This window comes from Nyctibius grandis, chromosome 5 (assembly GCF_013368605.1).
Source record: "Nyctibius grandis isolate bNycGra1 chromosome 5, bNycGra1.pri, whole genome shotgun sequence".
NCBI classification, from domain to species: Eukaryota; Metazoa; Chordata; class Aves; order Nyctibiiformes; family Nyctibiidae; genus Nyctibius; species Nyctibius grandis.
Window position 1 is genome coordinate 18,215,514 of NC_090662.1, and position 27,798 is coordinate 18,243,311.

Consider the following 27,798-nt stretch of genomic DNA (forward strand, 5'->3'; position numbering starts at 1 on the left):
AGGAGGCTCCCACAGTCTCCTGGAAAAAAAACAGACCTGTGAGGCGTTTCAAGGCACCGGGATGGGAGAGGAAAATGTGTCCAACTTCTGCAGCGACTACCAATGCCTTTACTCATGAAAACAAACCAAAATCTCTTAAGGATTGCAATTCAAAGGACCAGAGACATCTTGAAGAGCCCAGAACACCTGGAGAACGTCCCAGGCAAACAACTGGCAAGGGCTAGTAAGCAAATGGACAGCCCGAGAGCCCCAAGATGGCCAAGGGGAAGCCAAGGAGAAGGGGCCTCTCATGACAGCAACTGACTAGATCTTCATACAAGTCACTGCTAGTCTACAACCAGTGCTGGGAAGTTGTTGCTTTTCACAGCAAAACACCAAAATTATCTTCTCCAGGCATGGTCTCAGGCTTAAGGAGCCAGAACTATGCACAGACAGAGAATTGTGCCCAGTGCTTTAGATAAAAGTCACCTAAGGAAACAGTCTTCACATTTTAACACCTGAACTTCTTCATTCCTCACACCTCACTTCTTCAAAATACTTCATGAGAATTAGGAAAAAAAAATCAAATAAAATACATCTGTAGCAAAAAGCAGGTATTTAAAAACTCTTCCATTTTACCCTTCCTTTAAAGCATTTCTGATATTGCTGTGGATGTTCTGCAATAAAACCCGTAAATATATAAATACAGCACTAATACAAATCTAGAGCATTCTATCATTATGAAACATAATTATGACACAGTGAGTGCTATAATTAATCCAAATTCAACGTGAGCATGGAATGGGAAGTCGCGTCATCACTGAAACCAAACCACTTAGTTTAGTTCTGTCTCCTTGCTAACATCAAGGACTCATTAAGAAAATACAGATTGCATTGCAGAAAATATGGTTAGCATTACAGCAGCATTTAGAAGTCCCAGGAGAGATTAAGACTGGCTTCTGATAGGAAACATTCCTTCTCAAAGACCTCAGAGTGTAAATAAACAACCAGAAATGGGGGTGAGTTCATCTCATGAGAGAGATGAACTTGTTTGAGTGGCCAATATCAGACCCACAGGGGGGTTAAGAACTGAACACAGTTCCCTTAGATCCCAGCTCAATGCCATGGTCTTGGCACAAAGTATCCCAGAAATAATAATTTCACAAGTGACCTGCTATTACATTTATTTCAATTAAACCAAAAGGTACATGTGGAAATGGATTTTGAATCACATCAATGTAAAATTGCAGCAGAAACTGCAACTGAATCAAGCTAAACCCAGTGGGAGATCAAAATTCTAATAGCATGGATTGCTAACGGTCATTTTCCTAAGGTTTAATATTTCAAAGTGAAAGTTTATGACCCATTATGGTCTCTTATAAAAGGCCTTCCAAGAACACAAAAATCAGGATGTCTCCTTTCCTATTCACTGTCACTGCTACAGCTCAAGTGCTGTTTTGTTTTAAAAAGAAATGTATTGTTGGAAGATTTTTCCTCCAATAATATAGTAGCAATACAGTAAATTACAGCAGCATATGTAACCAAATGGCTTTTGACTCCCTCCTCCTGTTCAGGTTGTCTGTAAAAGCTCAGCTGTTGACTTTTTTCCACACTGAAGCAGCTTTCAGGCAAACAGAAAAATCTTTTCTCCTGCGTGCTACTTTACTACTGCCTAGCTAAAACCAAACAGTCAGAAGAGGTCATTATTCGAGGTGATCCGTTTGATGTGCCAGCTTTCACTTTCTCCCAAGCTTGCAGAAATCTTTATCTCCTCTTCCTCAGGCTCATTCTAGAAACGTGTAGTTTCAGCCTCTACCAAGACCCAAAGTCATCTTTAAAAATGATGGATAGCCAAAATCCTCACTGCAATCTTCTTCTCCTTCTGTGCTGTCTGTGGATTTCTGGCCAACAGACAACACAGGATGCACCAGATTTTCATAAATGACACCCTCAGACTAATTTACCCACTTCTGTCAACTCCACGGCTCATTCCCCCCAAAGGCCAGAAGCAGAACAAACTATTCCCTTTTTTTTTTTTTCCTAAAGCAATTGACATTTGCCTGCCTGTCCCATAGGGTGCCTGAACTATTTTGCTATTTGTTGCACAATACGCTACAGAAGTTCCATCATATCAGCGAGAACGCTGGACAATGGGTCCTTTGCTGAAGAAAACACTATGATCTATAGCCCGTGGTATGTATAGTAAGAAGACAAAATACGATCCACTGTCTGACAACGCACTAGAGTCTACAAACTGTCATAATCAATATCGACTGTCACAATATGCAAGAGCTTCCCAGCATTCACAACAGCTCTTCTGACACAGTTAATAAATCACAGGAGAAAGCCCGGTGTCAGATACCACACAGCCTCCTTGTTCCGCAGGCAGCACAAAAGAAAACCGGGCACAGACGTATAGCTGCAAAACGAAGTCGTGTTTTAAAAGCCAGTTCAACTTTGTGCAGCCCTGCTGCAGAGCATTAATATAAAAAGAGAGTAAAAAGGAGCTGAGCATGTGTGCTATAGGCAACAAAAGAGCGGTGTGGCTATACAGCCAGCTGGACAAGCGCCTCTTTCATATCGCCAGCGAGTCTGAGAGCAGCATCACGGGATCCGACCATGTATTCATTCAGAAATTTGTGGAAAGTGGAAACAATCTGTGGTTTTATGGGACCAAATTAGTATCTATTCTACTTTCAACAGACAATATTCGCTTTGAGGGCTGGAACAAGTGCAACAAAGAAAGTGGAAATTGTGTCCTCGTCTTTACTGGGAATTGAATTAAGCCCTAAATACACAATAATATATGTGTTTTCAGATTTATGAGTGAAATACCCCATGAGAGTTTCAAATATTGACTGCCAGAAATGTCAGAAAAATAATATTAGGAAGTACTTTTTTATGGAGTGGTAATCCTTAATGGCCTTTCACTCTCTGACATGCCTACCATATGCAGCTGTCCGATATACACGCACAACCAATCTGTTATTCTGCGAAAAAGGCTCTAACAATCTGATTTTTCAAAGGTCTTATGACACAGCTATAAAAAATTCCTATCATGTTTTAGCAGATGCAAGATGGCTTCAGTTAGGGGTGTGACACATCCTTCAAGTGATGCTACACAGGAGAAACTCTGGCTACACTTTACTGTCTGGAGCGGACCTTTGCACAGATGAATACATACACGTATGCAAGGCTTAGCTGTCATCAGTTCTCACAGCCATCATCTGCTTGGCTTCAGCAAACTGGCTGGACGCAGGAGTCTTCCTGAAGGAGCTCAAAAACACGAGCCGTCCTGGCAATAGGCATCCTGCCACAAGTGGCCTGAGTAGACAGCTTGGACCTTAGCAGCCCAAGCCACTGCCACCTGGATAGACTGAGAAAAGGGAAATGCACAAGGAGGAAGACAGGATTCCTTTTGTGGGGTTGGCTCCTAAAACCCTTGTACTAATGGCTTTTGTCACTCTGCCCTTGAGTTTCTCTTCTGTAAAGTGGAGATAATGGCACTGACATGTACATTGTGGAGTAGTGGGTGCAGATCCTGAAATGCTGAGATACTGGGGTAACGAAGGCAACATAAATATCCTGAACAAATCATAAAAGGTTCTTTCAAAAGCTGTTGCAGCCAGGTTTATAAAAAATACGGTGGAAAGATTAAAATAAAAGACTCTTAATGACTTAATGTTTATCAGTGAATGGACAAAGAGGATTCTGGATGTCCAGGCAGGCACACAGGAGAAAAGGTGTTCATTAGAAATGCAGTCCCTGCACACTGAATTTCTATCCTGGCAATATTATTTTATGTATGCTTTCTACAAAAGGAATCTCCAGAAGGTAGAAATCAAAGCAGACTGTTGTCTTTTGTGTCATTGTCATTGCTGAACAGGCTCCTTAAAAACAGAACTACTCATCTTCATCTTCCATCAAACTAATGAAAAGCTTTAATAGCAACCCCATACCCTGACGCATTACAAAGAAAAGAGAAGACAGTAAGGCTGACAAAAGCTTGAACCTCTCTAAAATACACAGATAACTAATAATTGATTAAATAGTCATTGTTTCATAATTACCTTTACTTTACAACAAACCAAATCAAACCTGAGACTTTAATCTCAACTTTCTATCTTCTGGCAGTCCATAAACCAAAGAATTTTATTATCTAGAAATGTAAACACAGCAAAGTTTAACTGAAATGCATATTTGGCAATGGCAACACCTAGCCAGAAAGGTTCTTTTGTTTGTTTTTGAGTTGGCAGAAATAAAATAATTAACATCTTTTTGGCTTATTACATATAAAGGTCTTAGGGCTAATTATGAAAGCTGCATATTTTATATAAATACTTCAGCATCAGAGCTTGCTTTCACAGATATCCCAACCCACATCTATTCTAATTCTGCTTTATAATGCATCTGGAAATAACAGATGTCAGAGTTTACGACAGCCATGCAACCTCCTTGGCTAGCAAAACGCAGAATAAGGACACTCCATAGGTTCAAATAACCTCTTGCTCTTCCCAGCTCATAAGAAGCAGGCATGCCCATGGGTAGCAGCCGTCACTTGGTAACATGCCTTCGAATGATCAAACCTCCACCCCCCATTGCTTCCAGCCATGTCTTTACATATGGGAGTTAATACATACCAAGTCCAGTACTAAGCCTAGATTTAATGATGAGGATGTCATACTTTCAGCATCCTCTCCACCGCACGTAAATAGCACCAGCTCACAGAAATGGAGACCGCAGGCAATGCTTGGCTGCCTGAGCAGAGCTGGAACCCAAACCATGCTTCCTGCTGAGCAAGCAACAGTAGAAAATCAGCAAGTGTCCATAAAGTGAGGTGCACAGTCCTGTGCTAAGCTTCAGTTTGCCTCAGAAAGTCTGCAAGCCTTGCAGTGCAGAGCCCCTTCCTTGCATGTGTGCTTCCACCACCATGGAAACAGGTTTAAAACGCATAAAGTATCAGTGTATTAATATCGTCTCTTCCAAGCCACTGATGTAAGCAATACAAAGCTTCACTTCTACGAGTAGAAATAAGACGTCTATGAGCATCCATAAGACAAACTCCTTAAAAAATTTTCTACATTATGGAAAAGTTCAGGAGCTTATAGTGCAGACAAAATATCCTGAAAGTAAACTGCACAAAAAATGGCAGGTGGGAACCTAAGTGAGATGCTTTGCTGAAACAGCAGAAAACATTACCGGAAAGGAAAATGATATAGGCATAATTGTGAATTTACAGAGACCCTACCTCAGGGTCTTCCCAGTTAGCAAGCAGCCTCACTGGAGAAGCGTTTCAGGACAGACCCCAGTTTGAGTGCCTTCAGGGCACCTTGGCAAAGTATGTGGGAGTTGGTGTTGGCCTTAGTTCTCTGAAAAGCCAGAGCAATTGGCAGTGGCAAATGTCCACTGTGCATCCCTAAGTAGTCCCTGTTTTGTGGTTGGAACAGATGAAAGTACAAACTTCCTTTTTGCTAGAGAAAAGTGATATTAAATTGTGCAATAACAGAAAAGTAACATCCATAAGAAATACACTCCATCACTTCCCTTTGGAAAAACATAAAACATATTGCCTATAACATCCTACCATTTCTTAGACAGGCACTAATGGATTCTGTCAAAGCCTTCCAGCCTCCAGCTCTGGGATTGGAAATGCCGCTGATGAGCAATTCCTTCTTTATATCAAGTTGGATGAAATGACATGGAAATGATTCCCTTCGGCCACATGAAGCTCGTGTTATTGCTTTTGTCCCTTCATTTCAGGCTGCCAGTCTCAGCTCCACCCATTTAGGAGCACTGAGTGCCAACACAAGTTGTGGGCTTTGGAAAGGATATATAAAAATAATTATCTCCTATTCACACAGCGCCAAAGGTTCATGTTAGAACCACTGCTCTGAAGAACATCAAAACGCAGGTCTGCTCCAAAGCCCATTACATCAACAGGAAGAATCCCATTGACTTCAGTGGGCTTCGCTCCCAGCCAAAATTGGGCCTGGAGCCTAATTCCCCGAGTCCTTGCCAGTGCACTCGCACAGAGCTTCACTCCCAAGCTGGCAGCCCCAAACACGAGCAACAGTCTGCCCGGGAGAAGGCTGAGGGCTGAAAATCAAGACAGCAAGAGCAGAAAGCAAAAGGCGAGGGATGAGCAGGGCAAGCACATCACAGAATCACAGAATCACAGAATGTTAGGGATTGCAAGGGACCTCGAAAGATCATCTAGTCCAATCCCCCTGCCGGGGCAGGATTGCCTAGACCATATCACACAGGAACGCGTCCAGACGGGTTTTGAATGTCTCCAGAGAAGGAGACTCCACAACCTCTCTGGGCAGCCTGTTCCAGTGTTCAGTCACCCTCACCGTAAAGAAGTTTTTCCTCAAATTTAAGTGGAACCTCCTGTGTTCCAGCTTGCACCCATTGCCCCTTGTCCTGTCAAGGGATGTCACTGAGAAGAGCCTGGCTCCATCCTCTTGACACTTGCCCTTTACATATTTATAAACATTGATGAGGTCACCCCTCAGTCTCCTCTTCTCCAAGCTAAAGAGACCCAGCTCCCTCAGCCTCTCCTCATAAGGGAGATGTTCCACTCCCTTAATCATCTTCGTGGCTCTGCGCTGGACTCTCTCTAGCATGGACAGAAGAAACATGCAACATGGGCTGTACAACAAGAGTTGTAAAGGTTGTAAGGGTTTATCAAAAAACCCTCAAATCAGGTGTCTGAATCCGTACCTCAGCATCTCTAAAATTCCAGGAAGGATGAGCAGCTGCAGCCCCCCTTCTGCAGATGCTCAGTTCTGAAGACACTGGCCAATGTTGCCCAGTGTCCTTTGAAGAAAAGAGTGTTCAGAAGGGTCACAGGAAGGGGGAAGAGAAAGACGTGTTATGTGGTGTTATCGCGGGACTTTAGATCCCAGGGCAAGGTAAGACAGCCGCATGGGGTCTGCAAGCACACTGGCAACGGGGGCTAAGTCCTGAGTGAGCTACAAGGGAGGTGAGTGTCCTGGGGAAAACATGTCTTTGGGGGGAAAAGAAGGCATCTGGGATTAACTAGTCCAAGGCTGGAAGATTGCTGGAGGACAGGCAATGGTCCACGCTGGCACAGAGCGAGTGCCTATGTATGACAGCACCAGCGACCAGCTCTCCCTAAATCAGCACTGACAGCACTGCCTCCAGCACCGTCCCGCTGCCACTGTGGCAGCTCAGGGCGCCCGAGGGGTCTGCCCTGGCCCACCCAGGACACGGGGTACGCACCTGGGTTGTAGCTATGCCAGCTTGTGCCCTGCCACTGCACTGCCCCATGGCAGCGTTAGCCACATCCGCACTTGTGAAATGATGGCGGGGTCAGAGCAAGCAAAGGATCCCAACGAGTCTGTCCAGACACTTGAAGGCAAAGCCAGCTCTAATGCTCACAGGCTGCAGACACTCTTAAAAACCACTTCAGATCAAACTTTCATGTACTTCTTTTTGCAAGATGAGTCACCTTTTCATCCTGACAGAGATGGGTATCTGGGACACCTGGGGAAGGTGGGCAGTGGGACCTGGGGCTTGCGACTTGCAGCAGCTCTCACTTCGCAGACCCCTTGGAAGCAGCCACAGCAATACCAGCTAAATCAGACACCTAAAAAAACCCCCAAGCTGTGGGAGGAAAAACTGTGCATAAAGCAACTGAGAACTCACGACGCGTGTAAGAGAAAAAAACTAATTTTGGCACCATTATCTTTAATGTAGCCTGTGCAGGATTATTTACTTTGTACACGATATTGAAAAGAAAAAAACATATTTCGGTTTGCAGCTTGAGCAGGGGATTAAGAACAAATTGATGCCAACTGGATTGCTCAACATTGTACAAGATTGCCATTATCTTTTCTGAAACCAGCACCTGCAAGCTAAGAATTCTGAAATGTTAATTGGGTTGATAACATGAATCTGGGGGAATATTTCCAGAGGGTGGGAAGTAAGGCAAGTCAGATCTGCTGGCAGGAACAAGCACTCTTGAATTCTGACTGCAGTGAGGCTGAAAAGATGCCTGACCTCTCCCAACACCCTCCCACAGCATCGCCTCTTGCTCTTCAGGTACCTGGTGCACATGGGGTCTAACACACATGGGTGTGGGCAGAGAATGGATTGAGAGCAGCCCTGAGGAGAAGGACTTGGGCGTGATGGTTGATGAGAAGCTCAACATGAGCCCACAATGTGCACTTGTAGACCAGAAGGCCAGTCGTATCCTGGGCTGCATCACAAGCAGCGTGGCCAGCAGATCGAGGGAGGGGATTCTGCCCCTTTACTCCGCTCTCATGAGACCCCATGTGCAGTACTGCGTCCAGCTCTGGGGCCCCCAACAGAAGAAGGACATGGAGCTGTTGGAGTGAGTCCAGAGAAGGGCCATGAAGATGACCAGAGGGCTGAAGCACCTCTTCTATGAAGACAGGCTGAGAGAGTTGGGGCTGTTCAGCCTGGAGAAGAGAAGGCTCCGGGGAGACCTTCTAGCAGCCTTCCAGTACCTGAAGGGGGCCTACAGGAAAGCGGGAGAGGGGCTTTTTACAAGGGCATGTAGTGATAGGATGAGGGGGAATGGTTTTAAACTGAAAGAGGGTAGATTTAGGTTAGATCTTAGGAAGAAATTCTTCACTGTGATGGTAGTGAGACACTAGAACAGGTTGCCCAGAGAAGTTGTGGACGCTCCCTCCCTGGCAGTGTTTAAAGCCAGGCTGGATGAGGCTTTGAGCAACCTGGTCTAGTGGAAGGTGTCCCTGCCTGTGGCAGGGGGGTTGGAACTAGATGATCTTTAAGGTCCCTTCCAACCCAAACCATTCTGTGATTCTATGACAACTGCTGTGGGGGATGAGATGCAGGCAGGGGAAGCTGGCAGGGATGCAGCAGCAGCAAGGCAGGCTGGTGGAAACAAGTCCCTGTCCTGAGCAGAAAGCACAAGGATGAAGGATACTTAGAGGGAAGTATGATATGTGGGAAGATAGCATGAGCACACTAATAACCAGCTCCTTCCAGACCATTTTACTGATGAGATTTCCCTGCTAGCTAAAATGCAAACTGATTTTTCTTCCCAGGCTCTGCACATCTCCGTGTACCTCATCTGGTTTTCCTTGTTAGCAAGGACTAGCAAGACTCCTCTGCCCGGCCGTGCTTGGCAACGGGGCTGAGCCTGCCCCAGTGTCACGGCTCAGGCCGGCTCCTTGCCTGGCATCCCCGGCTCCCGGCTGCACAGGCCGTTGTAGGGAGGGGGTGCACAGCCCAGGAGCCCTCCCCACTGCGGCTCCACGGCCAGCACACAAGCTGCAATACAGCTTTTAAACTCCAGATGAAGAGGCGGGTTTCCATTTCATGCTAACGTCCACGGGGACTGCATGTCTTACGGCACTCGTCGGACCTGTTCAGGTGAAAAACTCCACTCCAGATCGCTACACCAGATAGATTCACAGACTGACTTGCTGAGGGCTCCACCACCTCCCATCAAGCTTGATCTCCTTTCATGTATAATCAAAACCATTGCGTAACTACTGCAATAATTTTTAAGCCTCTCTGAACTTTAAAGGGAGAGGGTTTTAATATCATTTACATTTTCATTCTAATTAAACGCATAGCTAAACGTCCACAGCTAAAAGACGGTTTCCCAGCAGGCCCACGTTGCCTGCAGTCACATCACACCCTGCAGCGGCGGCCGCAGGGGCAGGGACGGGGCACTGCCGGGCAGCGGGAGATGCCGAAGAGCATCGGGGTGCATGAAGCCTAGGCACAGGGAGCCCTACCAACCACTCACCCCATAGCTAAAGGGCTATTCATGGGCATCTCTACCTTCCCAGCTGTAACCAGTTGTATACAGGTTTCTTAAAGAACCATGAAAGCATCGGACAAACTAAACTGCAGTCATGGGATGCTCCAGCGCTAATCTCCATTCAGGGCATGGTCTTCAAGTAAATGATGTATTTTGTACAGAGTAAGATAACAGCAGCGTGTTTACCCCAAGACATGCTCTTACGTCACCAACCCCACTTCAAAAGAGAGAGCCCCTGCTTGGGGTGCCCAGCCGCACTGCCGGGGGAGCAACTGATGGGTTCCCACAAAAGCCTCCATTCTCCTTGTAGCTATGCATCCCTGGCAAACATTTTCATTCGCTCGGTCTGATGAAAGCAAGAACTTCCCCAGGCAAGTCAGGGCTCTGCTGAAATCCCTGTCTTTGCTGTTTCAAAGCAGGAATGGATAGAAACTATTTTGGGGATGGCAAGGGGGGTGGGAAGAGTTGGGGTGAGGGCCTGGGAGTTTCAAAACCCAGAGCAGAAATAAAGAAATAGCTTTTCTGCCTCAGTGTTTGCACCCGTACATTAGTAACCTCAAAGGGATCCTTTCAAATCAGTGTCAGCAAAACAAAATCCGTCACATTTATTTTTCTAAATGTCTCCATATTCCCATGTTCCTTTTGCCTGGAGATACACTCTGCTCCTTGCTGTGACCCACAGTGAAATCACGGGGGTGCTTCCCGCTGGACGGAGTTCAGGTTTGCTATCTTGACTGGAAAACAAAGGAGGGAACAATGAAAAAAGATGATGGTCATGTTTTTCTGATGTCATTTCTGTTTACAGCCAAGCTTTCAAAACATCTACGTATCCGCTGAAAGTGTTATTGATATACTGGGCAATGGAGAAACTTGCCCAGCTTGCTGAAACAGAAAAACCATCAGAAAAATTCAGCTGTGGTAGCTCAACAGGTTGCTGACTGCACAGCTTGGGAAACTACGAGGGTTCTTAGGCATATGTGTATTTTTTTCAATTTTCTGTAATTTCAGTCATGGTAACACCATTTGCAAATTAATACAAGGGAAAAAGAGAGGGCTATCTATCTGGGGAAGGAGAAGCAGTACTGCCTATGTGTCAGCTTCCACATGCACCACATGCACAGGAAAGGTTGTTTCAGCTACTTCTTCTGCCCCAGGAGATTTGAACACACTTGACCACGAGGGACCCACACAAGCAGGGTAACCTTCTTGTGCTGCTTCGGTTCACACCAAATTTGTTGATGGGAGTGATGACTGGGACACAGATGTCCCACATGTAACATGCACGTCCTAAAGGAAAGGTTTCAATGCCTTTAGAACTCTCTCTTTTCTCTCTCAAGTTCAATTAATGTTTAAGAGTTTTTAATAAGTAGAAGATCAAAATCAAGAGAAGCGATGGGAAGCATCAAGGTCCATCTGCTGGGATCCTACACAAAATACACCCATCTCCCACAGTTCAATGAATTCAGACTTTCAAGTAGCTTGACTCCATTAGAAAACCCTAGAATGAAAATATTTTCTTCAACAAAATATCATGTTTTCCCCCATTTTTGGTTTCAAAGGGAACAGGTTTTCTTTCTTCATACTAGATTTTCAACTGACCAGTTTTGCTGATCTTTTCTGTTAACCGAGGTCTGCTGAGTTAAGCAGAATAAGAAGCAAATAAGAAACCTGAGGAAATAAAACTTAAACAAATAAGAAACTAAAATAAAAATATTTGATTGCATCATGTGATTAAAATAAAGAAATAAGAACAGAAAGAGAAAATAAACAGGTAAAAACACCCTTACCAAATTTTCGTAGTTTTGGGAAAGACTCACGGGGCACTGGCAATATTTATAAGAAAAAATTCTATGTACTTTGTTCAGATTCTCTGTTGATAGGCAATCCACAGAATCTTTTAAAAATGCCATGTAAAAACAAAAAAGAACTTTGCTTAGCTAACCATCTATGTGTCACTTGCCACTGGCAATGAGATCATCGTATTTTTGGCCGCATGGTCAACTGAGATTATTCTTGGATCCCTGCCGTTAAAACTAGCATGCTGGACACGAATCAAAAAGGACAAAGCACTTGTTTCCTGTTTCTACAGTCCTGAACCTGCAGTGGGTATTTTTCTCTCCAAAACTTTCCCAAAGAGAAAAGCAGCCCCACAGACAAAATCAGGGGAATGCAGGAGCTTGACTCCTATCACTGTACGTCATCTTGGGAAGCCGATGCAGAGAAAGGGCAGGTCAAGTATGACAGATTAGAGTGGGTAACATCAGTGACTCGGAGTCACTGGTGAAATGCAGAAACTACACCGACCTTCAGAAACAACGCTGTGATCTCAAATGCCAATCTAATGATTTCTGTTCAGCTGAGCTGTAGAAATGGAGTCGTAACTACATGATTCATTTCTTTAAGAATCAGATAACATTTTCTGCCGGACACTTTGCAAGACACAGATCTCAAGCGAAACAGGTATTTTGCATTCTAGGACTAATATAAGGCTACCCAACAACTTCTGTAAGCAAAAGATTCTCTTTAAAGGAATTTACTATACTGAATAACAGAGGAAAACACTGGGGCTCTCCATACATCCTTGATCTTACCACAGCGTTAGCAGGCCATCACCAGGAGCATGCCAGGCTAGACTCTGCCCAGTTTCTGGCCAAAGGCAGGGTGACTGTGTCTTTCTCTTCTGGGTGATGGTTCTTTCCTTTCTACTCTGCCAAGGCTGCAGACAATCCAGAGAAGTAGTATTTGGTGAGCTCAGGGTACCCAACAGCAAGCAGAGGCTCACTACAGGAGAGTGCCGACACCCAGGAGGCATGTGCCCACCACTGAGCAGGGCAGGATGACTCCCTGTGCCACCTACATCATGAGGAGCACAAAGTTTTACTGGTGCAGTGACGATTTATCCACGATTTCCAGGCACCCCATTGAAACTACTGCTCCTACCAGGTTGCTGGACATCCTAACATCCAGTAGCAAAGCCCTCTCTTTCAACCCAAGCAAAATTTCCAGGTGGAAAAGAGGACACATCCAGCGAAAGCTGGACATACGATGACCTTAATGGTGCCATGGAAGAAGCACCTTTTGACACCCATGGAATAAACTACCCATGGAAAAAAGTTTCACTGTACACTGAATTTTCTCAAGGTTGTTTGTATTTTCTGCAAAGGCTAATGAATATATAGCTCTCCTTCATTATAGCAGCAGTAGGTTGCTATTAATGTCTTTAAAGGCATTATTTTTCATTGTTTTAGTCGTATTTTGTGTAAAAATATAAAATACTGAGCCTATGGAAAATATCCTCAAAAACTGTCACCATTAATGTTGAGCCTTAAAATGTAAATCATTCTGGAAAAACATGAAAATCCTCACTCTGGGAATCCTTACCCATATAGTCCCACTGATATTGGCAGAGCCTGAGCATTACAGGACTGTTGGACACAAAGCCTTCAGCCCGAGCTCTCAGACCGTACTTTCGTATGAGTCTGCGAAACCACTGAGTCAGAAGGGCAAGATTTCACCAAGCATTAATAGAGGCCCTATCACCTTTCCATAAAACATACCAAACCCCCATGTCAGCCATTTGTATGCATGCAATATGGGATAAATATTATCCCTGAGTGAGTATAAATACTGATTTTATTTTTAAAAAATCCTTTTTAAAATTTTGTACTACACACTGTGAAAAGCAGCTGTCTGTAAATCAGGATTTTCTTTGCAAAGAGCCTATCTGAATTCCTGCAGGATGCTTCATACCGTGGAGTCATTTCCCAAGAGCTCTGATAATTGCTGAAGTTTAATTAGTAGAAAAGATTTGCTGTTTCAGTGTCCAGAGCACACTTGTTCACCACCTGAGCTCCGGGGCCATCTGTATGGACAGGACCTCAGCTCTCTGGACCGTGCCCTCGAGTGCAGTCACTCGTTCCCTCTCTCCACTGATAAAATTAGGCTTATGTCATAGTCTCAATCCAGTGACAACAGCTCTTGGAATAAAAGTGTATTTTAGATATTTTCTAAAATCTCCTCAGTTTTCAAGAACCTCTTTCACCCTGTTTAGATTTAGGCTGATATTACTGTATTTGGCCAGTGCTGAGCATCTTCATGAAGGAGCTTTCTGAAGGCTGACAGGGGCACCCAGTCATAGCACTTGCAGACACTGCACTGGGTTAATAATCCCTGCAAATGTCCCGTGTCCCCTGAGGAGACCTGCTTCTTCTCTCTGCAGGGCACACCAGAAACCCCTCTCTGCCTCCCAGCCTGCAAGAAACCCGCTGATGTCTGAGGTGGCCAAATCCTACTCATGGTGGTCCACAGCTGCAGGACCTCACAGCTCTGGCTGCTCAAAGCATTAATTTCCTTGAATGTCTCACAGGTGGACTCCTGGGAGGGAAGCAGAGGTTCAGTATTTGCGTGGAAAAAAGAAGTATTCCTCTCTGGACGTGACAGCTGGTGATGGGGAGAAAGGCAAAGCAGCTGCAACCCAGATCAGGAGAGGCTTATAGGGCTGCTGGGGTGCCGGAGCAGCGCAGGCAGCAGCAGCACAGCATGGGGCAACCTTAGTGGAAAGGACAGCAAAATGCCTATAAACGTGTGCCGGGAAGGGAGAGGGCTTCGGCGTGCTCCAGGTCAGAGGCAGCGCAGGCAGGAGGGCTGGGGGCAGCACAGTGGCCAGCGGTGGTACCCGTCTGTCACCCAGCCTGGCTCCACAATTAGTCACACAGACGTCATTCCTCGTGTCAAATAAACACAGAGCAGGATGCACACAAAAGTACCACGACAGCTGCCTGCAACGTCTGCAGAAAGCATCTAGTGGAGAAAAAAACATTTCTGACAGAAATCTTCCAACATCGTGTCACTGAAACCAATATAAATTAACAGAAACATCCATTCCAGTGAGCCTTTCATTGGCAATGACTTAGATAATTTCTACCACCCCATATATATTTTTGATGTCTATATATAACTCAAAATCCTGTACTGGTAAGGATGACCGTACAGAGTTTAGCCTGGAGAAGAGGAGGCTCAGAGGTGACCTTATTGCAGTCTACAACTACCTGAAGGGAGGTTGTAGTGAAGTGGGAGTTGGCCTCTTTTCCCGGGCAACTAGCGATAGGACAAGAGGACACAGCCTCAAGCTTCGCCAGGGGAGGTTCAGGTTGGACATTAGGAAGAATTTCTTTACAGAAAGGGTTATTAGACATTGGAATGGGCTGCCCAGGGAGGTGGTGGAGTCACCATCTCTGGATGTGTTTAAGAAAAGACTGGACATGGCACTTAGTGCCATGGTCTAGTTGACAGGGTGGTGTTGGGGCAGCGGTTGGACTCGATGATCCCTGAGGTCTCTTCCAACCTGGTTGATTCTGTGATTCTGTGATTCTGTGAGTCCCTGCTCTTGACCTCCAGCTCAGGCTGTCTCCGTTATAGCTGACTCCCGTGGCTGCAAACGAGAGATGGAAGCAGCTTTTCCTTCAATACCCCCAACAAGAGCAGAGAATTGCCCCAGAGAAGCTGCCTTTTACTCCTCTTTTTTTCCCTTTCTGCCTTCCCAGCCAAAACAAACTGCTGCGCTTGTAGACACAAGGAGGCAGAGGTGGAGCAGGACAGTCCACGTGGGTGAGCTACGCTGAGCAGTGAAGCAGAAGCAAACTCTGATGGTGCATTTCGTGTGTGTGGAGGAAACTGTTCACAGGCATGAAGCCTGCAGGGTGGGGTGTGTTTAGCCAGACTTAAGCCTTCATGACCTCTAACTTACTCTAATTTCATTACAGTAAAATTTAAAAGTGCTTCTCCAGTTGCCAAACGCATCTTCCACTTCAGTTTCATTAAAAAAAAAAAACCTTTTAATTGAGGATGGATGTATAATTAAAAGTAAAAAAAAAAGCAGTAAAACCTCAAAGAATGTTCAAGCTCAAAATAAAATATTCTAGCCCTGAAAAAACTACCAATTTGTCTTTGCCTCTTTTTCAGAGACCTGTTTGGCAAAGAAGACATTTCACAGTCTCCTCTTATGGAAATCCAGCTCCATGGTCTCGCTCCAGGAGTGCTGCTGGCTCCATGTTTGACGGCGAAATCCTTTCACATTCGACTTTGAAAGCGGCTCTCGTGAACAGGTAACACCAGGCTCCCGTGCTGGCCAACTTACTCTTTAAAACAGCTCAAGCTCTGTAAAATGACCTCTCGACTCGCTTTTTCAGGTGGCTCAAGACACTTCCTGCATGTTGTTTCTACAGTGGTAACCCAAGCCTTCAGAAAATGTTGTAACAAGTGGTTAAAGTTAAGTCAGCACTCAAAAAGAGGAAACATTTTAATATTACCTACCTAATACAAGGTTTTTTTTTTCCTTACATCCACACTTGTAACCAGAATTTGGGGTTTTTTTGCACAGGTCCATGACTCATACCCAGACACTATTCAAGGCCAACAGAAAGGATATTGCAATTTGTTAATATACAGCATCATTTAATATCTGCTGCATTTTACTGACTGAGTCGTCTGGGAAGAGCAGGATGCTTTGGAGACCATGGAAATAGGGGGACTCCATAGGTGTCTGAGTGCATCTTGTACCTCTCCTTCACAACTGTTTTAACCTGCCAATCAAGTAATGATGTTTCTGTAATTACTTCCAAAGTACTGATCTCACTCAGTGCACGCTGTGCACTACTGTGTAAGTGGTAGGATTATACCCTCCCAGAAAATACCAAACAGTAATCCCAAGTCACCAGCAGAAGCTGACTAAGGTAGTAAGAAATAACGTGACAACAATGAGGTCGTACAAGCATGAAACACAGAATAGTTCTCTATTTCCACTTACCACTGTAAAATAAATACAGCGCTTCCCTCTCTCCTCTCTGAGTGACGCACTCAGCAGCACTGAACTCAAAACAGTCTCTCCCAAAAGGAGCAAAGTAACCACTCTGCTCTGCAACTTCTTTGGCGTACTGGGGTTACTCCAGATTTGCACACCAGAAGGCAGAATCTGGCCACATACTTTAAAAAGACTGAACTGCTCAAGATATTAAGACCTGAGAACTCACCTCTTAATATGTTATTGCTCTAGTTCTTAAAGCATTTGCACCAGTAATCAGAGGTGATCACTGAGCTCCATCCTGCACTGTTAATTAAAGTCTCTTTCTGAAAGCCCTGTCTAGAGAGGCTAATCCCTCTCTACGCAGCTGCTAGATCTGCAAAGCAGGGCAAGGAGGCAGATGCACGTTTGGTGAGGTGAACCGCACCCAGTTTGGCATCCCAAACTGCCACTACTAATACTGCAGCCAACTACTTCAAATGCAAATTGTCAACAGTCAGTAAAGAAGTGGGGCAGAGAAGCACAAGCAGGGGAAAACCATGAATGCAGATATGAAAATTAATCATTCAAGGGTAACTACATATTATTTTTTGTTCAGTACTACCAGCGTGGGCTCAGGTCCTGTCAGCCCTTGTCTGGAGCAGATACAGAAAGACCTGCAGAGCTTGCAAAGAAGAAACCTGGGAACTGTAGGAAGTCCTCTGTAAAAGAGCTTAAAGAAGATGGGAAAGAGAGGAGAACTGGCACACCAACAAAAGCAAATATAGTCCTCAAAGCAGTAGTGTAGTGGCTCACAGGATGCTCATGAGCCAGGGAACTGTGCTGGAGAGCTCACATTTCACTGTAGGCACGGCGCATTGAGGTTTCTGCACCATTATGGTCACTCTGCTGCCTCTACTCATGACACGTTGCAGCTTACCTCTGTTCCACTAACACGATGAGGCTCCAGCTCCCAATATCAGATTTCCCCTACGTTTCACCTCCTCTCACGTGTCTGCCCCTTCCTCCACCTCCCAGAGTGGCCACAAAGTCCTCCCTCCTACTCTCACTGTAAACTTCTCTCTTCTGAGGCACCTATGGGAAACTGCCTGCCTGTGATGGCAGGTGGGAGCAGGTGCAAGAGGCTTCAGTCCCTACTCCCTTCTTCACATGCTAATGTGGATAAGGAAGGGTCTCAACTGCAAATGTAGACGTAAATGTACATGGCTGACTGTTGGCCTTGCCCTTCCACCACCCTTCACCCTGAGTGAGCCTGACAAACTTTTACCATCTCTTTTCTCAGCCCCAAGGGCTGGATGTCTGTTCTGTGTTTGTGCATCTTGCTCTGGCTCTCAGCAGGCTGCTAACTTACAATAAGATAACAGTGACACAGCAGAGGAGTTTCTGCAGAAAAGGATTTGTGGTCCCAGGACATATGTTTGTGAAGAAATTACTGCGTGGGCTTAGGGACTGCTCAGACTGACTGAGCTGCAGCTCCCACAGAGACCACTGCATGGACAAGGAGACACGTACCCAAAACTCTCCAAACTCACAGTCAAGAAGCAAACATGAGACAGGAGGATGAAAATAAGTTACTGTGACTGGTAGCTTCATGGTGAAGAGCCAGATCTGTGGTCTGTAACAAGGAGAGTGTGATGCTATGTTGCCCTTCTGGGAGCTAGGATGGGATTAATATAATAAATGTATGGAAGGAAAATAACCTCAGGAATACAGCGGAATTTTCTGAGTCACTATTTCCAAGTGAGAACTAATGAGACAAGCAGCAGGCAAGTCAATGCTTAATAGGATCACGCTAGAAATGTGAGACTAGAAAAGCCAAGGGGAAGCCCTCTCTGAGATTGCTCTGGTACCCGCCGCAGGTCAGCAGAGACACTGCACAGCAGCCAAAGGGAGCAGGAGTGCCACAGAAACGGACCTGCATTGGCAGGGCTTACGGGTGCTTTCTGTGATGAAAGGTTAGTGCTAAGATTAAATGGTCTTAAGCAAAGAGGGTGCTAACCTTCCTGTGTTCACAGCTGACAGTTCAGAAGAGCTTCAAGATAAGTGGAAAAAAACAGAGGAGGCACTTGGCTCGGAGGTCTCATCACTGGCTTCAGCATATAGCATAAAAGAAAAGATAAATGAATTATTTTTCTTACATCCTAAATATACATTCTCACTTCTCAATTGTACGCCACAATACACGTTACAAGAAGCTAAGCTGCACATTGTACACTGATGGCTGGTGTTTGCCTCTGCTGCTGGCAGCCCTGCAGTATGCAAACGTCTTCCTAACACCTCTCAGGTCTATGTAATCCAGGCTTTCTGCAAGCCTGGTGGAATGGCTGAGTACATGACTCTGCAAATCCATCTCTCTGTTGGCACTTTTTATGGCTTAAAAGTCCCTCAAAAGTCAAAATACTCATTAAAAGAGTGAAATACAAGCACTCGGAGACAGCTACATTAATGCATGCACACACAATGGAGAGTGTATGGGAAACAAGCAAGCTATGGTAAAAACGTTAATAAATGATGCAATTTGTGACCTAGGCAACATCACTAAACAGAGAACAATGATTCTTGGACCTGCAATGGAGAGAGAGAACAGAGACAGAGGCGGAGGGGTGAGGCAATGCTCGACATTGCTAACAAAAAACCTGAAGATAATGCAGAAGAATAAGGAGGTGAAACACTATGGGAGTGAATAAACAGGATGAAAACCAAAGCAACTGTAAGAGGCAACCAAAGCTGGACGTCGGGAAAATATCACAGCACAATATAAACTTACTTGGCTTTTCACACTATTCAAAGAGGTAGGGAATTTTAACACACTACGTGTTTTCACATACTGTAAGAAAAATATCTTTATTTTCTGCTAGCAGAGCTATAGAACAGTTCTGTGATACAGAAACAGTAGAATCTAATTACAAGGAAAGAGACTTAAGAGGTCTTACAAATTTAAGCAAGAACTAGCTGGTGATGCAACAAGGTAGTTTAGTGCTAGTAATGAACACAGTAGCCAGCATATTTAAAAGTGATTTGCCAAATACAACAAGAAAATATTTTAGTTCTAGTGATGCTACTATCTGCAGGATTCAAACACGACACAAGTTAATTTAACCTAAAAGAAACTTCATTGGTTGCACTTTTCTTACATAGACTAGTTCCTGATTTTAATGATATACCATAAAAGTTGAATATCTTTATAGAGTGTTTTTATTTGAATCACAGAAGTAACTTCCAGTCCACCTGGACCCACTAGATGGCCACAAAATGTTGAGTCCACAACAGCTGCATGTGCCAATCTGGTTGGGAGCATCACACCTACTTACTTTAACTGCCACCTCCTATGGTTTAATTTCTGTCTCTCGTTGCTGGTTGCGGTGCAGCGTGGGGGCTTGGCTCTCGGCACTTCATGAAGTCATCTGGAGAACGCGCACTCAACGCTTCAAGCCGGGACTCCTCGCCGAGCGCGGGTTTCCCAGCCAACCCAGCCACCCCAGAGCCCAGCGCTGCTCTTCCTCCAGCATCTCCCCCCACGCAACACGCCCCCCCCCCCCCTCCCAGCACTGGTTTGTTCAGCTCAATTAAACAGCCCCTCATCAACATGCCTTGGGAAAGGACAAGCTTTCCCTTCCAGCGAACGATGGAGATTTAAGCTCCTGTATTTATTATATTCTGGCTGTTTTCAGAAGGACGTATGCCTGTATTTAGCCTGGTGACACACTGACAGGCACCAAATGATGTTTAGGGATTTCAGAGGTAGGAAATAGTTGGTTTCACTTCTTGATACCTTTGTTACAAAAAAATACTATGTGGGTCATGTAAATGAATCCAGAAACAGCAGACTTCCTAGTTAATCTACTTGATATGTTGATAAAGGTGAAATAATAGATGATTTTTTAAAAAAAAATATTTACACTATTTCTGATTTCTCTCTTTAAAGTCACCTCTCAAGCCAGCTGGTAACACTTTCAGATTGTAAACTTCATTTTACCTTCTTTAGGGTCTTTTAAAATGATGCCCACCAAGAGCAACACTACATTTTGCTGCTTTTCGAGCGGACACATGCCGCAGCCAGCAGAGTGAAGAAAAGATCTTCTACCATAAAGCAAATCCCAGTCACCCAAAAGGCTTCAACAGGCGCCATGTGCTTGGCAACACACCACACTGTAGCCCTCCCACTGATCTACAGTCCTCAACCAGGAGAAACCTTCATCCATCCTACCTCTACCTGACAAGTTCGGGAGCCTGTTCTTCTGGAAGCTACTGCCCCAGAGGAAAAAAATGACAAACATTGGCTTACTAGCTGGAAATTGTTTAAATGTAGCGCTCGTCTTGCAGAGCTGAGAGTGAGGAGCTGAAAGGTGATTTGCGTGAGTCCCTTTGATAAGAAGCCAAGAACTGACACCAACAAGATAATCAAGCCTTCAAACCACACATGCACATCTGGGACAACTATCTCTAGCTTCCATCTGACAAGAGAATAATCCTATTAATACGAGTCTTTGACATCAGGTTGAGTGCCACAGCAAAGACAAAGATTAAATGAGTTTAACTTGGCTTCTCTCTGGCTTTTCATGGTGTCCCAAACACCAACTCATGCAGCGTGGGGAGGGGGGGATTTTGCACCCAGGGGTTTTCTCGTGGATGGGTTCAATCCCAGCTCGGTCACTCTAGGACCTTTTACACTAAAATTTCAACTATAGACATTTTTTGGGAAAAAAAGGCGGCCTCTCAGACAATGACTGTGGGACTTCACATGGACCATCCAAAAAGCCAAGCCCTGCACACTGATCCCCAGCTGGCCGTCGGGAGGGAGAGCAGGGCTGTCCCCATGCCGCATGGGGCGGGACTGTCCTCAACAGTGGTACAGGGTACCGCACCCGGGTGAAGATGCCACCAAGGCCACGACACAAGGCCTCTTGCCAGCGTTATGTCCAGCACCAGGAGCATCCACCTGGGCTTCTCACTGGGCTCCTGCATGCTGGGCTCTGCAGAAGTGGCAGGTCATCCAATACAACGAAAAAAGTATATGAAACATCTGTCCCCAGATCATATCGTCAGGGAGGGAGGGACAGCCTCTGGAGAGCAGACTGGGTCGGTCGGGAAATGCGCTAACCCCAAAAGAATGAGTGACTCGGCTCCTGCGGCTGATGTCAGCTGCTCCTGCCTTCTCCTGCTTCAGGTGAGTTGATTCATGCATTTTATAGCCGTGAAGTATGAAAGATGCTATTGTTCCTCGAAGATCCCCACAGGATGCAGCTTCCATCCTGTTTGGCCTTGTCCTTGCCTCCTTACCAACAGGGCCGAACCACAACTTTGCAACCCAACACTTCCAGCTTTGGAGAAGCTCAGCTCCAGGTCATTCCTTGGCTAACCTTATTTTCCTTCTCCTGAATCCAACTAACCGTATCTCTGAGCACACAAGACACAGGAGAAAAACTGAACACAGATGAGGCTTCAGCTCAGCCTCAGGTCTTTTAACTCTTCTCCTGATCTGGTTTTCGCTGCCTCCCCCGCCTTTGTTTTTTTCTCACCAGTCTGGTGTGGGTAATGAAGAGAGAATATGCATTTTGCCTCGAGCAAGAGTTTTTTTAGTTCTGCTCAGCTGCCTCTGACTGGAGTAGATGATTCTGGTACAAGAATGGGATGCAACCCACAGCAGTCCAAAATAAGAAAACCCTGATGGCTAATCTACTGGCCACTTCAAGAACAGGCCATACCCTGACCCTGTCTTGACTATAATAGCTATGGTGCTTTGACATACTGCTGCTTTCCTGCCAAGAGCAAGACCTTACGTGCACCTACAGCTGTTCCAGAGGTTAATTTGGGGCTGTGATGCATAGAGGTCTGTGCTGCTGGAGACAGCTGGTGGCCTCCACACTCACCCGGTGAAGGTGATGGTCCTGCAGGACATCTGGCAGCCTGGCAGGACACTCTGTGCCTGGCCTGGGACACTCACCCTGTGAGGCTCTGCCAAGCCCTGGACAACAGCTGAAATCACGGACATGCACAGCAGCCTCCCCAGGGGAAAGCCAGCATTCAGGTGAAACCCATTAAAACCAGCCCAGCAATTAACGTCCCACAGCTCTTAGTATAAGAAAATCAACTACTGCACCACTTGAAGTGTAGCACATGTACATACATGAAAATACTAAAAGGAAGCTTCAAAAGATATGCTGAGGAGAGAGGAGGAGCTGGAGAGTCTGAGCTCTGCCCAGAAAAGGAGCCTACAGCAGTTTTTGTCTCGTTGCCTTTGCCAGTTGCCTTTCATAAACAATGTTTGGGAGAAAAAGCCTCCATAAATGTCAACAATTGTAGTTTATTACAAGATCCATGACCTATTTGTAAACTGACTCAATTTCTTAATTACATTTGCCTTTAGATGGTAAGAACCATGCAAAAAACTGGTATCTTTTGTGGAGCTCTAAGTGAGCAAATTACCGGCTTCCGGAGCCTTCCTAACATCTCAGCAACTTCTGGCACAAACTCATCCAAGGAGGAGTATGGAAAAAAGAATACGTTTGTGAAAAAGAATGTATATCATCTGTTATTCCCATACTGCTCCAAACCAGAGCAAACAGCCGAGCTCAGGCAAAGCTCAGACGCTCACAGCATGCCTTCCTGCAGCACTGAAGAGGGAGAAAATCCAGCCAGTTAACTTGTATAGACTAGCAGTTGGAAGGTTTTAGCAACATTTTTAAAACATGCTGGGAGAAGCACATCGATCTGTCTCCACTAGACTAACACAGGTTAGCGCAGGGGTCGGCAGCCGTTCAAGGCTGGCACCCGGGAGATGTTCTTCCTCCTTGCATCAGAGTCTACCCTTGCCAAGAGAAACTAAGCGCGTTCTTGGACAAGTTGCTTCTGCAAGGGCTAACGTGCTGTAGACCCAGTGATCACTGATTGATAGTGTTTAGGTCTGGGCAAGCCAGTGGTGCCCTGCTCCTGATAAATTTTATTGATCATTACCCCGTGTTTTATCTTCCTCATTTTATTCAGTGGATTTCAAGAGTTATTTTACAGGACACAGAGAATTAGCACAGTTAAGTTGCAAATATTGGTCACTGAAAGACTTCTTAAAAGCAAAGTTATATAACTAAAAATTTAAAAATATTCTTGAGCTGACCTTTTGGCACTGAGTTAAAGTTTACCTTGCAAATTAAAGAATCATAAATTGAGTAAAATAATACCTTCACAGAACACAGCAATTAGGCAATTTAAACAATAAGAAGACACAACGAACATAGTTCAACTGAAGACAGGAATGCCAAGGTAACATCCTTTCCTGTATAATGGTCATTTCATTTGCCATCCCAGCTAATCTGGCTGATCATCACAATTCTATCATTTGTATGAGCATGTAAAAAAAGGATTAAAAAAAGAAAATGAAACACCTTGCAAATTTTTCTTCTAGTCCAGAGTTCGAGTTAATTATTATTAGGCAGCTCAGTCCATTCCCAAGCTGCCCCTCACTCCCTGCCTCCAACACTCCCAGCCTGGGCTGCTCAGCTCCTTTACACTCTGGCAACTTTGCTAAAATGGCCCGGGCCCACTGCAGCAGCAGCTCCCACTCTGCTCCCATCGCCTGCCCCGTGCCATGTCACTCAAACGCTGCCCACGTACCGCTTCGGGCACGCTGCGGGTTGCTGAGCACTGCCTCAGCTATCATCTTTTAGAGTCCCCTCTAGATAAGATCTGCAGAACCACTGTCAGTGTTTTTTGGGCCACCTGACTTCTCTGAGCCCCAAAACACGACCTTAACAGCAAATGTTAAACTGAAAACACTATACAGTTTCCGAAGTGCACCAAACGGTCTCTCTGTGCTGTTTTGCAGACCACTATCTCAGAAACAGGAGTCTATGAGACCTGAAACATCCTTGTGTTCTGCAAATGAAGCCTCTACTGCAGATCTTTTCCAGTGTAAGGAAGAAGAAGACAACCAAGTGTGCCTCTGCTCTGCATGGACACAGAGAGAAAAACGCTTGTTTATGGGATTTTTGTTTGCCGTGGGGGAGACCTGCAACTGCAGCTGGTGTAGAGCTCAGATACCCTATTTGCTGAGATCTGAGATACCTCTCAATTCATACCAAGCCTCATTTTGAAGAATAAGAGGCAGAGGGAAAGCTAGCCATATTGAAAGAAATAAAAATAAGCAACTGGAAAAATCATTACAAGGTCTTGTATCCTACTGCATGATTGCAAAAATGCTGGAGAGGAGTCTCATCTTATGTTCCTTCCCAATTCAATTTACAGCTGAATTCATACTTCTAGATCTCCTCAAGTAATTTTTTTTTTCCTATAAATATACACATACAGTAAAAGCATCCATTAAAAATTTGGGGATGAAAGGTTTACAAGATTGTTTTTTTCATGTGCTGCATTCTAACCTTTCAGCATTTTAAAGGGTCTTGTTGCAACCTGTTTGGGGTGCACCTCCGGTTGCTTGAGGAGCAGGAGCTAATGCGTACAAAACATAAGACTGCTGACTGACTAGCACAGGAGCGGGTATCTTCAGGGCACGAGTGAGGTTATGGCCAAGCATCAGCCTTCAGAAATAGCAAGCACCGACCTTCAGAAACTTAAGTCCCCCATCAGCAATCTATGCTGAGGAGCTCATAGAGGAGCCAAATGGCATTAGCCTCTTACCAAACCTGTTTCAGAAATGCCCTGGTTTGGGAGGTGGTTGATGTGCATACTGTTCCCTCAAAGCTTTTCTCTCCCTCCTTCATGCTCAGCTCTGCAAACATGGAGGGGAGAATGGCCAGGATTCTCATTTCCATGGGGAACATGGTATTTTTACCCTTTTTTTTCTTCTTCTCTGCTCTATAGATGGCAAATGGCCTTTCCAGTAAAGCCGTTGTTTGTGAAAGGTGGATATGTTTGTTTTTACAGTCCTTACACTATTTCTAAAACAGAACTTCTTGCGTTGTGTTGTGTAAACAGAGAGGAACAATTCACCTATCTCTACTTGACTTCAGCTGTTAACAAGTAACCCACACCTTGATGAAGCCTTTTGTGAAGGAAAGGATAAAAAAATATTACTATCCAAACAACACCCTGATGACTATTTGAACTGTTCTGTTCTACTAAGCTTGTGTTCACCCACCTGAGAGGCCTCGCAGAGGCTATAAGGGACCAGGGGATTACTTTTAGGCAGGTAACACTCCACACTGGCCACAGAAAGTATCTCCCACTCCTTTGAATGGAGAAAGCAGAAAGCCGCTGGCAATGGCTCTGCTGATGTCCTTGCAGCTGCGCCAACCTTCCCCCCAGCATCCCTTCTTAATGAAATCCCTTCACATAGTCCATAAACCTACAGCCGTCATAAAAGACACCTATTTTTGTATAGGTGTGTGCATAATAATAAAAAAATACTGAAAGTCTGTAAGAGGAATTCAGTAGCACTCCTTGGGGCTGGATACATGGTACTGGGGCAGTACTATTTGCTGCCCTAAAGGGGTATTGAGCAGGAGCTGCCCCTCCAGCCACAGGTGCAGATGTCACCCCAGTGCTGCGCAACACATAAGATTTGTCCCCACATGCCCTTAAATAATGTAATTTTACTGAAAAGTGGAGCTGAGAGACCTTTCTAAATCTGCAGGGAAATGACAACTTTATCAGCAACTTTTGCGTGGAGTGTTAGAAGACCCTTGAAGAATGGAACCACGTTGATTCGATGCACATTTCCTGGCAAACATACCCACCTGTGAGCATGTGAACAGAGTTGTTGCAAAGCAAGGGGGCACAAGAGCTTGAGCAGAGCAGCTTCACACCATGCTTCATGCACGACGAATGAAAGACTCGGGCCACGAAAACTCACTCAAATCTGGTTGGAGAAAAGCGGGTTGGTTTGTAGCAAGGCAAAAGACATCAGTTCCTTTTTATCTCTGTATTGGAAGTCTGGTAGGAAGCTAAAACATCACTGTCCTCACCCTCAAAGATGCCAACATGATTGCCAGCATCGATTTTGATGAGGTTTACACGACTGTTACTGAAGAGAGAACTTGGCATCCCTGATTTCAACAGTAAAGCTAACTTTGAGCTTTACTTCTTACTGATTTCAACAGTGAAGCTAACTTGGTGAGTCTCAACCAAATGCTGAAACAGTAATACATGTGCCCTGGGAATATGAGAATGATCTGGAACACCCGTCCCAGCAACACCCATCCCAAAAGCCCTTTGATAGTTCAAATTTTATAGTTCAAATTATAGTTCAAAAGGATTTGCATGTGGGCTAGCCTACCCGGTCTGACGCCCCACGAAGGCTGCACCCCCCAGCTCCCAGCCCTCGGCAGGCTGCAGGCTGCCCAATTCAGGTTTCATCATCCCCACATGGGGCTCATCCCTTCTGGCAATTCTCATTCTGTTTGAAATGTATGTAAAATAAAATGTATGAAAAGAAGGGGAAATACCTAGGTATAACATATCTCTAATATTTCCATTAACTGTGTTTATCTAATCCACTCTTCTCTTCCTGGTCCAACCACACAGGGAAATGCATGAACGTGCTCATGCTCCCTAACAGCCAGCACAGAGCCAGCACTGGCTGAACGTGACAGGCGCCCTATCCCCACGTCATCCCTATTAAAAAACTGTCCTGTCATAACGACAGACAAAACTTTTGGAGGCCATACACATCTGCTTCATTACCCAGCATATGTACCGGCCTGAGCTTCACAGGGAGTGACAGGCTGCTGGGACTGACTTGAGATTCTGCATCTAACGCTTGTGTGCTCTTATGTACAGAAGAGGGAACGATGCCTCTTACTGTACCACCATTTACTCAGCGTCTGTATGCAGTACCTGAAGACCCGGCTAATGTAGATAAGCGGTGGAAATGTCCCAAAATAGATTCAGCTCCCAGCAGCTCACAGGGAGTCGGCACTTGCAGAACTTCCCTTGTCTGCATCAGGCCCTACTACTCGGTGTAGTATGAAAGCTGTATTGCATATTGACAGTGGACAAGAGGCTGGTCTATTCACAAAAGCTCTTTCAAATCTGAAAAATACAGTCATTTCTCAAACTGTCTTTAATTGTCTGTAATATTTGCCAAATGAAGTGGTGAAACAGTACATCAATGCTCCTACATCTATCCTATGTTGAAGCTGTAGGAAAATGAACTCACATCACGGAGACCCAGAACCAAAATGGGAGAAAACACTTTGGTTTTCCACTGCAAACATTTTAGACACAGTATATAAATTTTCTTCAAACCATATCTTTGTATCTTATCTTCAAATTCATATCAAAA

The 27,798-nt window shown here is 45.0% G+C and overlaps 1 protein-coding gene across 1 annotated transcript in view; it reads right to left on the reverse strand.

Moving 5' to 3' along the window:
• CELSR1 (cadherin EGF LAG seven-pass G-type receptor 1) overlaps positions 1-27,798 on the reverse strand; it is a 182,873-nt gene that overhangs the window by 103,723 nt on the left and 51,352 nt on the right.